This window comes from Mustela erminea, chromosome 5 (genome assembly GCF_009829155.1).
Source record: "Mustela erminea isolate mMusErm1 chromosome 5, mMusErm1.Pri, whole genome shotgun sequence".
Classification (NCBI taxonomy): domain Eukaryota; kingdom Metazoa; phylum Chordata; class Mammalia; order Carnivora; family Mustelidae; genus Mustela; species Mustela erminea.
In genome coordinates, this window is record NC_045618.1 from 95,256,529 (window position 1) to 95,265,826 (window position 9,298).

A 9,298-nucleotide genomic window follows, 5' to 3' on the forward strand; every position below is an offset into this window, starting at 1 on the left:
CAATATGCTCATTTTTAATTTCAGTTTTTGAGCTCCTTTGAACTTAATACCCTGAACTTGATTATAGCAATACTGAATTAGTTGCTGTTTAATCAATGTAGTAAAATGAAGAAAACTATAACATCTGCTTTCAGTCAAGCCCTTATCTCTTCCACTAAGTTACGGTTTAGAGGACATATCTTTTAAATGCATTTTAGTGGCATTCACCCTGCCTCACTCTCACTGTAACCTTTGAGAAGAGTGCTAAAAGGTCAAAGTCAAGGATACTATTTTTTTTAAAATATGGAATGCTTCACAAATTCGCCTATCATCCTTCTTCAGAGGCCATGCTAATCTGTGTATCTCCAATTTTAGTATATGTGCTGCTGAAGCAAGCACAAGGATACTATTGATTAACAACATTAGGGGTTAAGTTTTCTTGTCATGCTGGAAGAGATTAAAATCTTTTTTCAGGTTTCCAGTCTCTGGCTAGCATATAAGGAGCTTGGAAGTTGCCACTCTATCTTAACAAGTAAAAATCAAAACAGACTAAAAAAATCAACAGTTCTTGGATCTGTAGGTGAGGAGAGACACAGGAGAAACTACTGTCCCCAAGATTAAGAGTCAGACAAATACAGGGTATAGAGTTCCAGAGAGTAGAAGAGCAGGAGTAGAAACCAGGTAACCTGTGCAAGGGTAGGAAAACCTGAACTATAACTGACAAATTGCTAGAGGTTCAGGGTGGACAGTTCTGAGGGTTAAAAACTCTAGGGTTCCCAGTTATAGGCCCACAATATGTGAGATTTACCTCCAGAAATGTGACCAGATTCCTGCAGTAAATATGGAAGAATAATTCCCTACGGTTTCCTGTGGAGGACCGGGCAAAGGAAAACTTTGAAATACTCAAGAGCATTCTATCCTTCTTAAGAAGGTTTGGCCTCAGGAGTAACTAGCTTAATGGGAGTCTAATTTACCAGGGATCATCAGAGCCCAGCTTAACTGGGGGAAGGAAAATAGAATCTAACGCCAGCATCATCTAGTTATCCTCTACCACCTAAGTGGTGAGAAAAAAAAACCCCTAAGAAATATTTGTGAAGTTTACTGTGCAGAGGTATAGCCTCACTAAAAGCCTGAGACTTAAACAAAGGACCAAAGAATGCTTTCCCTCAACACCATATTACTAAAGGTCTTTTTACAGCAGTCCCTTTTACCCAGCACCTCGTATCTGGCTCTCAGGAAAATAACTGAAGGCCTATGAAAAGGCGAAACAAACACAATTTAAAGAAATGGAATATGCATCCGACCTACACATGGTAGAGATATTTGAATGAAAATATATTTGATCCTTTCAGTGGTTCTTTGGTTGTTCTATGATGTATATTTCTGGAATATTATTTCTTAATTGTTTTTGATAAGACCATCTTATAGATGTTTCTAGGCTTTAAAAGTTTTAGTCAAATGCCTTACGGTTTTAGAAGAAACTGGTTTTTACTTGATGTGTTACCACCATGAACAAGATGAAATACTGATGATCAAAGATGACAACTGTAGCTTTAGGGACTTGGGTTCTTTGGCTGGCCTGCTGTAAGCAAAATGATCTATGACTTACAGGTGGCTTAGTCCACTTGTCAAAGCTAGGGCTTGGGGACAAGTTCTTTTTAATCATAAATATTGGTCCAGGTGGATGTTTAGCTTATGTAATTTATTTGTAATCAAAGTACAATTTATTTCTATGTTCTGTGACCATGAAAACCTACTCAAAGAGCATGGAGCCTGACTCGGGGCTCTATCTCACAACCCTGAGGTCATGACCTGAGCTGATATCAAAGAACTGGATGCCTAATCAACTGAGCCAGCCAGATGTCCCTGGAGTGTCTCTTCTTAATATCTTCTTCAAGAAAAGGGATACTAATAGGCAAGTGAAACAGAATTTAGGTACTATTTGGAATCCTCCCATTTCATTATGATTAATCCTCTTCTGATTAATTTGGCCTAGCTTTCCAAATTCAGTTTCTCTTAAATTTCAGTTTACTAGAGTAAGGAAAATGCTATTTGAAATAACTATAATAAAAAGACCAAATTCTTGTGAGAAATGTTGAGCCCTCATATAGGAATAGTTTTCTATGAATTGAGTCACAAGAGCTGCATTTATTTTATGAGTTCTTGGGTAGGTCAGAAGATTTAGATAAGGTTTAGGAACCAAATGGCAACAGTATGTTCTGGGTCTGTCCTCATTCAGGAGGCTGGAAAAATACTTCCCAGCTCGTCTTTAATTGGCCTTTTGTACCCTAGCATCATAATTCACATTAAATGGACACTGAGTTAAAGTACTGCTGTGCTATCTGGGCATTCACATTAGTGTATCAGACCTTTGCTAGCTTCATAGGATTTACCAAGACAGGACATGGACATTTGAGGTATTAATAACTGACAATATTTTATTTGGCTAGTTGTTTTTAGTCTCTATAGTATGGCGACATAATGTTTTATTCCTTTCCTGCAAGGTGTGCAAGTTTTTAAGTTATACATTGTAGCCTTCTTTTATCCCTTAAAAGTAAATTATTATCAACATTTAGACTATAGTTTAATACATTGATGCCTATGTTTACTGTATTTGCATGCTGGAAAATTACACTTGTAAAAAGGTTTTTCTATTAAAGATTTTCCAGTTTATTTAGATTCAGTGATTTCTTTTTCAGAAAAACACAATCTTAATAGTTCGTATGCAATGGAAGTAGAATATGAGGCTTTTAGGGAATCATTTAAAGGAGCATTATGCATACAATACTTTTAAAAAAAGAGAGTCCTAGAAGATGGTCGAACCACTAGATGGAAAGAAAGCTCCTGCGTCCTGAAATGATAATATGAAGCAGAGCAGCAACACTCCTCCTCCCCAACATACTGTAAATGAACATTTGACATGTATATGTCTATTAACTATGACATGAGAAGGAGAAATAAACTAATATATTAAGCTACCAATATTTGGGGTTGTTTATTTTAATTTTATTTAACTTAGTGAATCTGTTTATTTAAAATTAGTTGACTTTTTGTTTAGAATTACTAGAAAGAAATTTCTTGGAATTGAGAACATTATATTCTAATTATAATATAAAACCAATACCATTTATCAGATGTATTTTAAATTAAAAGGCCAGAGTTTTAAAATACATAGGAATATATGGACAATGTTGTGTTACCCATTGAAATGTAGCTAAACTAACTGAATGTATTTGGAGATAGTACAATTATGTGTTGCCAAAGCAATTCTGTTCTAGTGAACTGAAGGGCCTGAAAAAATTTGTTGATGACAGAGCACCAAATTTTCACAGTGGGGAAAAATGGTAGTTGTAAAGAAAACTAGAAATTGACATATTTAGAGATAGAGATGAGTCATGAATTAATACAGTGATACCAGGGATTAAAGTTTAATGACATATTAAAGAGATACTCTATAAAATAATGAGTCTAATGTTCTAAGCCGGTCAAAACATTTGAATATTTGTTAAAAATATAGACTCTTGGGTCTCGAACCAGACTTACTATATTAAAATTTCTATTTTTAATATGATTATATGAGAATGAATTTTTTGTGATGCTTAACTAAAATAATTATGGGAGCTTATTATACTAGTGCCTAGCATATAATAAGCATCCAATAAATATTAGTCACTGATATATTGAAATTCCTGTGCACATTAAAGCTTGCAAAATGTTCTTAGGGAAATGGATCACAGGGTGTGATTACCATTTTTACAAAAATTGATTTTAAAGAACAGTTGGTTATCCTAATAGAGGATTAAAATACATGGAAATGGTCTTACTTATCCTTGGAAAGGGGACAATGGGCAAAAGAATAACAAAGTTCACCTCTGCTTTTTCATTTCTACACATAGTTTAAGTTGACAGTGGACCGAGTGGTCTGATATTAATCCGTATAAGGAATACAAGAACAACATGTTTTGTTAATAAGTTACGTTTTGCTTTTAGTTAAAACTTGAGTGGTTAATGATCTGTTTCCCGGGAGATAATTGAAAGTATTAGGCTGGAGGTCATGGCTAGATAGGCAGGCAGATTTGAGTGTCAAAGACAGACAAATGGCTGTAGACATACAGCCAGAGAGAGTTTATAAAATTATGAAGCTGAGAAATAGAGTCTAAGATTAAACATTGGGGGACACCTACTTTAGGGGGAAGAGAAAGATGACAGAATTAGATAAAATGAAAACAGCCTAGTCTGAGACTAGAGCAGGGAAAAGTTAGAATAGTGTGTCCTGGAATCTAAGAAAGTAAGTTTCAAGAGAGGTTAGCCAGTGGTAAGAAATTTTACAGATATTGAGCACGAGAGTTTTGATCTTTTCACTCAAGCTGAAAAGTTCTCTTCTTGGATTTGTATAGTCCCTATCCTGTGCATAAGACCATGACTTAATTTATTTGGAATTCCCTGTGCCTAGAACAAATCTTGCATTTTTTAATTCCTTCAAGACTCACTGAGGCTCTCTTGAGAGGCAGAAACTATGTCTTTGGGAAGCTGGGATGATTTTTAATATTTATTTTTACAAGGTGTCTACCAAGTCTCTGTATCATGGCAGAACTAACATTTAAACTCTTCTCCTGCAGACCTTCCATGCTTGGTTTTAAGATTTGTTATGGCTTGGGGCACCTGGGTGGCTCACTTGTTAAGTGTCTGCCTTCAGCTCAGGTCATGATCCCAGGGTCCTGGGATCAAGCCCCACATCAGGCTCCCTGCTCAGTGGGAAGCCTGCTTCTTCCTCTCCCACTCCCTCTGCTTGTGTTCCCTCTCTCACTCACTGTATCTCTCTCTGTCAAATAATAAATAAAATCTTAAAAAAAAAAAGATTAGTTATGGCTTTCCGATGTCTCATGTGTATGTTCAAGGTGTTAATGAACTGTTTACCTGGTCTTTCATTATGGCTGGCTTGAACTCCAGTGTCCCCTTGCACTGCTTGATATCTCGAATCTCTCTTCACTTTTAACCCATAGCAGATGCTCTCTAACTTCAGTCTTTCCCTGTGTATATGCAGCCCATTTCCTAGCCAAGGAACCCTATATGGGAGCTGCAAAGAATTCTATGTCCCATTCTGTTAACGGGTCCCTTCTCATAGGTGCTCTGCCCCACAAACTCCAGTGGGTCCCCAGCTGCCATGAACTCTGATCTTCACTTTCTTAGCTCAGTGGGATTGCTGTATGTTCCTTGGTATCCAGCTCATTGTGTTGTGATTGGGAAATCGTCCCTGGAGAGAAGGACAGGGCAATTGTAGGGCTTACTACATGAGTATCTCATCTCTAAGGAATCATAAGATTTCACTGATTATTGTCCTGTGCCTAAAAAGAGTTGTACGTATTTTTCTAATTTTATGGTAATTTACAGGAGGGGGGCTAGTTTGGTAATATTTATTCCATCATAGTCAGAAGCAGAAAATCCCTAAGTTCATTCAGTCTTGAAATCTCAAAATCTTCTTTGATCCCTTTCTCATTTTTAGGCTCTCACCCAAAACCAAATCCTTTCATTCTTCTTTTGAATGCTGTTTGTAACTATTCACTTATTTCTGTGGTCATTGCCACCATCCTGAGACCATCACTTCCCAAAACCTCTATGACTGCAATACCTTTATAAGGAGTCTCTCACAGCTGATACATTTTACTTTAATCATATTATTTGTTAACATAGGTTCTTTAATTACTCAGTCTATACTATTTTAGTCAGAAAACCCAGTTCTTCCTTAATTTATCTTTAAATTATCTTATAGTTTTACTTCTTATTGTACCCCTTATTTATAGTAGTTGCTAGAACATCTCTGTGATCCCTAGACTTTGCTTATATTATTTTTCAGTGAATGCTTTGATTCTTCAAAACTAGTTTTTCAACAAATATTTAAGTGGCTAACATGGGCCAAACATCATTTTAGATTATAGTATTATAGTAATGAACAAGATAAAACAAGGTCCATCACATCACAGAATTTACATTTTAGTGGAGGAGATAGAAATTGAAGAACTATTCACGTAAGTATTAATTATGCTTGTTTTAGGAGCTACAGCACAGAAGCCCACTGTATCTTAAGTGTATTTACCATGCAGCCCTATCTTATACTTTGAGTGCATTTCTCTGGGGAATTAGATTTGAGTATCTAAGTAGTGGTAGAAGTTAGCTTGATAAAATATGATGGAGGGCCACTTTCTAGGCAGATGGAACAGCAGGAGAGAAAACTCCAAGGAAGGAAGGAACATGGCCCTGGGGTAACTGAAAGGAGCAGTGAACCTAGAGTACACTAACCAGTCACTGGAGAGCAGTGGAACTGGTAAATTACTATAGAGTCAGATGATACAGTCACTCAAGGTTACAAGGACATTTCTGGATTTTATTCTAAGAGTAAAAAGAAGCCTGCAGGTCACTTCAAAATGGACACCAAATTTGTCTGCAAGCTCTGGAACTATTAGACATCCCCTTTTTCTACTCTTCAAAAAGTTCCCCGTGGAGATGGTGGGCTACAGTAAAGACATGTGCCATTTGGAAGCAGGTAACTCAGTTTATTGAACGTGGTAGCAGCCATGATTTTCGCAGTATGTAGCCTAGCACTGTAGTACAGAGCCGCCACAAGGGTATTGATTCTTCATCTGTCCCACTTCTCCTTATTGGAAAGCTCGGCCTTTTGTTTGCTTTATTGTGCTTTAGACTATATTACATTATAGTATTCCTCATGAAAAAAATGTAGTTTGTATTGGAGTTCTCATTTCCATGAGGATACAGTGAGCATTTGCCTCTATGACACTTTATTTTTCAAGATATTTATTTTTAAAATTTTAATGCTCGTGTGTGGTTTACATAGTATTATATTAGTTTCATGTGTATAATGTGGTGATTTGACAATTCTATACATTACTCAATGCTCTCTACATTACTCAATGCTTATGATAGATGTATTCTTAATCTCCTTTACCTGTTTCACTGATCCCCTCCCCCACCCATCGTTCCTCTGGTAACCAGCAGTTTGTTTTCTATAGTTAAGAGTCTGTTTTTTGTTTTATCTCCTTTTCCTTTGTTTTATTTCTTAAATTCTCCATAAGTGAAATCCTATGGTATTTGTCTTTCTCTGACAGACTTATTTCTCTTGGCATAATAACTCTCTAGCTCCATTCACGTTGTTGCAAATGACAAGATTTCATTCTTTTTATGGCTCAGTAATATTCCATTTTGTATGTACCACTTCTTTAAAAAAAAAAAAAGATTTATTTATTTACTCTTAGCCTGAACAGGAGGGACAGAAGGAGAGGGAGAGAGAGTCTCAAGAGAGAATCTCAAGTAGACTCCACAATGAGCGCAGAATCTGATGCTGGTCTCCATCTCATGAACCTGAGGTCATGACCTGAGCCAAAAGCAAGAGTCAGATGCTTAACCAACTGTGCCTGCCAGGCACAACTCCCAACTCCCTCCTTATCCATTTATCTTTCAGTGGATACTTGGGATGCTTCCATAATTTAGCTATCATAAAAATGCTACAATATCTTTTGGAATTAGGGTATATATATCTTTTGGAATTAGTGTTTTTGTAGTCTTTGAGTAAGTACCAGAAGTGGAATTACTAGAGCATATGGTAATTCTATTTTTAATTTTCTGAGGAAACTCTATACTGTTTAGAGTATCTAGTCTGTTTATGTTCAAAGTAATTATTGATAGGTATGTATTTATTGATTTCAATACTTGTTTTATAGTTGTTTTTATAGGTCTCTCTTCCTTTATTCTCTTGCTATCTTTTCTACTGGTTTGGTGGCTTTCTTCAGTGATATATTTGGATTCTTCTCTCCTCCTTGTTTTGGATATCTAAATTTGTGGATTTGTGGTTCCTGTTAGGTTTATATATAATGTCTTATGCATATAGCAGTTGATACTAAGTTGATATTAAACTAATGTCACTTAAGTTTGAACCCATGCTTTGCTCCTGTCCCCCTCCACCAGTGTTTTAGGTATATAGTGTCATAGTTACATCCTTTTATTTTGTGAATCCCTTGACTTATTTTTATATATATATTTAATTTTACTGCTTTTGTGCTTCCTACTCTTCTTACTTACCATTTTCTAATTCCTTGCTATTCAAAGTGTATCTCATGGACAAATAACACTAGAATAACCTGGGAGTTTATTAGAAGCACAAAATCTGAGGACTATCCCAAGACTTACTGAATAAGAATCTGCAATTTAACAAGATCACTAGTTGATTCATATGCATATTAAAATTTAAGAATCGCTGCTCTAAACCCTGCCACCAGTGTTGCCTCTTCATTCTCCATTATCATTCTGTGCATCTTTCATGTTACACATCTGGTCATGCTGGGAATTATTAGCTTGTCAAGAGTCAGGGATTTAAAAAGTGCTGTAAGATAATGAACAGATTATACCTGGGATCTGTGGGGAACAGTCATAACTAACAAAATTCTCTTAATTGTGTTAATTTGGTGAGTGTTGCTGCAGCAGCAACTATTAATAAATCCATTATTTCTTTCATGGTGCTGTTTGCTTTCTTGGTTTCTAGCTGTTGCCTCAGTTGAGGGCCATTTTCCTGAGTGTTCCAGGCTGCTGCCTAAAGGATGTCCTTAGCACAGTATCATCAACCCCAACACTGATGCACCTACCTGAAAATCTACCTGTTTTATCTCTTCAATGCTGTTTCTAGGCAATCAACCACTGAGTTGAGCCTTGGTTTAGGCTGTTGTTAGCCAAATTTCTCTTTTTCTAATATTTTTCTTCCTCATTCTTCATCAGTAGCTGCTATGCCCAGATTTTAGGACAGACCAAAAAGAACCCATAGAATTAGGCAATTTATTAATGCTCTTGGCTCTATCCAGAGTGTCAGGAAGAAAGGATTTAATACATTTTTCTCCTCTCCCAGTCCCACAGCTTGGCAACCTGCCTGCATCTCTGGTTCTTTTTACCTCTTTCCAAACTCCTTTCTGTTTTTCTCTTTCTTTAATTTTTAATTTACTTTCTTTAATTTACTTCTAACCACTCATCTCCTGCCTTAGTTAATTCAACATAAAACTAACTTTTAGTGGCTCATAGATTCTACAACTACAAATTTTGGTTACATAGAATCATTACCCCTCCAATTAAAATGCAAGTTATTATGAGAAAATAATTTATCGAAGTAGAAATCAGTGTTCATATAAATTATAATTTAAACTCTGTTTGAATTTTATTATTCAGGGTTTTCTAGAACGATGTTAATTAACATGGAATTTGATCTGCATATTGAACAAATTTACTTATTAAAATGGAGTTCATATGTATTGAGCTGAATTTT

At 36.0% G+C, this 9,298-nt stretch overlaps 1 non-coding gene across 1 annotated transcript; it reads right to left on the reverse strand.

Moving 5' to 3' along the window:
* Positions 1-276: 276 nt before the first annotated feature.
* Positions 277-378, reverse strand: LOC116592148. Its single transcript, XR_004286337.1, has one exon. It is a non-coding gene; the product is annotated as a U6 spliceosomal RNA (small nuclear RNA).
* Positions 379-9,298: the final 8,920 nt, after the last annotated feature.